The following is a 2,500-nucleotide window of genomic DNA, read 5'->3' as shown; positions in this document are numbered from 1 at the left end:
TTGAGGTGGTAACTTTTAGAAGTTGTGCTGAGATGATCTTAAATTTCGAGTGGGTTCATATTTTTTAATCCGTTCCTGCAAATATTCAGGTGCCAATCCATCCAGACATCTAAAAACATAGCACAATATCTTAAATTCTATCCCATACTCCACAGGAAGCCAGTGCAATTCCTGGAGAACTGGTGTTATATGATCTCTTTTTTTCGTTAATTTTATAAGTCTAGCCGCTTTATTTTGAATTTTTTGTAGTTGATGAATTAATCTACTTTGACAGCCATTGAGAAGGGAATTGCAATTATCTAATCTGCTAGTAATAAACGAATTAACAAGCATCTTTGTAATATCTTCATCAATATAATGTCTGATTCTTCCAATGTTTCTAATGTGATAGTTACAACATTGGCATAGTTATTTAACATGATCTTCCATGGATAACCCTTGATCTAAATACACCCCAAGATTTCTCACACAAGAACTAGGTTTAATAGCATTTTCACCCACTAGTATCTCATTTGTAGATATTTTTGAGAGTTGATGCCTATTTCCAAAAATTATCATTTCCGTCTTGTCATCATTAAATTTAAGTTTGTTTAGTTTCATCCAATCCTTTATGTTAGCAATGCAATTTTCCATAACAGATACTGATGACAGCTCTGAATCATTATTGAGTTTTGTAAACAGCTGAGTGTCATCAGCATAAAAATGAAAATCAATGGGAAAAGTGGATAACATATGAGAAAGGGGAGCAGTATACATTGTAAAAAGGAGGGAGCCGAGGGTTGATCCCTGAGGCGCTCCACACGTTAATATGGATGTAGCTGATACATGGTTTTCTATAATTACCGACTGAGTTCTTTCAAACAAATATTCCCTTAACCAGTCCAAAGCTGTGCCACTGATACGAAATTGATCCCGTAGTCTAGTCAAAAATAAATTTTGATCTGATCGATAGTGTCGAATGCCGCACTTAAATCTAGTAAAACAAGCATCGCAGCACTTTTATTATCTATATCATTTACAATATCATTAAAAACTTTAAGTAATGCCGTTTCCGTGCTATGGGAGACTTTATAAGCAGATTGAAATTTAACATTTAAGGCATTCGTCTCTAGATGGTTAATAATACGAGCAGCAACGACTTTTTTTAAATTAATTTTGAAATGAAATTTAAATTATACACAGGTCGAAAATGCTTTTACTCATTGCAGTCAAGATTTGCTTTTTTCTTTATGGGTCTAACCAAGGCATGTTTCAGCATATTTGGAAAAGCGGGCAACGCTAGACTTTCATTTACGATAGATGCAATTGATGGAGGATGATAATTTGATCATGATTTTATGAGCCAAGTTGGTGTTTTATCTAACGGGCATGATTTATTAGGCATATCTGACAAAATATTTTAACTTCCACTATTGTTACGGGTTCAAACGACGTTAACATTATATAACGGGTATTCATAGAGTTAGTTGGTCGTGTCGTGCAGGTAAGAGTTGTGTCCTCCTGTAGTGTCTCTTCAGTAGATGTTGCTCTTCCAGGCGATGTCACGTGCCTTGTCACTGTCTTTGTGTCCATTGGTGAAGTCACATGACTTGTCATTTCAACTAGTGATGTCTTGCTGGGATGTGGATAAGATGGCATTGTGGCGCTGTCGTTGTCTAGTTCCTGTCGGATGTTGGAAATTAACTCTGTGAAAAAGGTGTTGAATTTGTCACAGAGTTCTTTTGGAGATGTATTTGTAGATAGATTATTTGTATACGATGGTGTGATCATTTCTTTGACAGTATTGTAAAGCTTTTTCGAGTCAAGTTTGCTTTTTATCAGTGTCCTTCACATATTGCCGCTTGGTACTGACTATTAGTTGATTGGTATAATTTTTGGCTTTTTATACATTTGTTTGTGAATTTCAAGTCCAGACTTACGCCAAATACGTTCCTTATGACGTCTGTCATGTTTGGCCTTTCGGATTTCAGCAGTGAACCATTTGGAATGTGGTCTTAGGACGATCGTTCTGGACTGGAGGGGCACATGATGTTCCAGACAATTATTGAGTGATGTGTAGAATAAATCTAATTTCTCTGTAACGCCGTGTGTATTCATAACGTTATCATGTATGTCCTACTCCCGAATTTGGTCTACTTGATTGTGTCCTGGCCTAGCCGGAGTCCTTCGCTGGGAGAGAGACAGTGAAGTGTATAGTTATTGTTTTGGGAGATGATATTTTTTCCTTATAAATCATATCTGTTATGAATTGTTATTTTTGTTATTTTACACGTGCAATGTAAACATCAGAATATATTCCCCTTTGTTGGATCATGTACTGGTGACCGGATGGGACTTTTTGGTGATCTCAAACTATGTTGATGGTATGCTTTTGGAATCTTCATCTGATCTCTATTTGCTCCCAGTTCCCCTTTGTTTCACTTTTTATTGGGTGATATAATTGTAATTCTAGAATTTGTCTATCCCATTTTCTTTCTTTATTATTGGCGCTCATATCATA

Source organism: Berghia stephanieae, chromosome 9 (genome assembly GCF_034508935.2).
Source record: "Berghia stephanieae isolate SIO BIC M18660-M18661 chromosome 9, UCSD_Bste_1.3, whole genome shotgun sequence".
NCBI lineage: Eukaryota > Metazoa > Mollusca > Gastropoda > Nudibranchia > Aeolidiidae > Berghia > Berghia stephanieae.
This window is presented reverse-complemented; position numbering follows the sequence as displayed.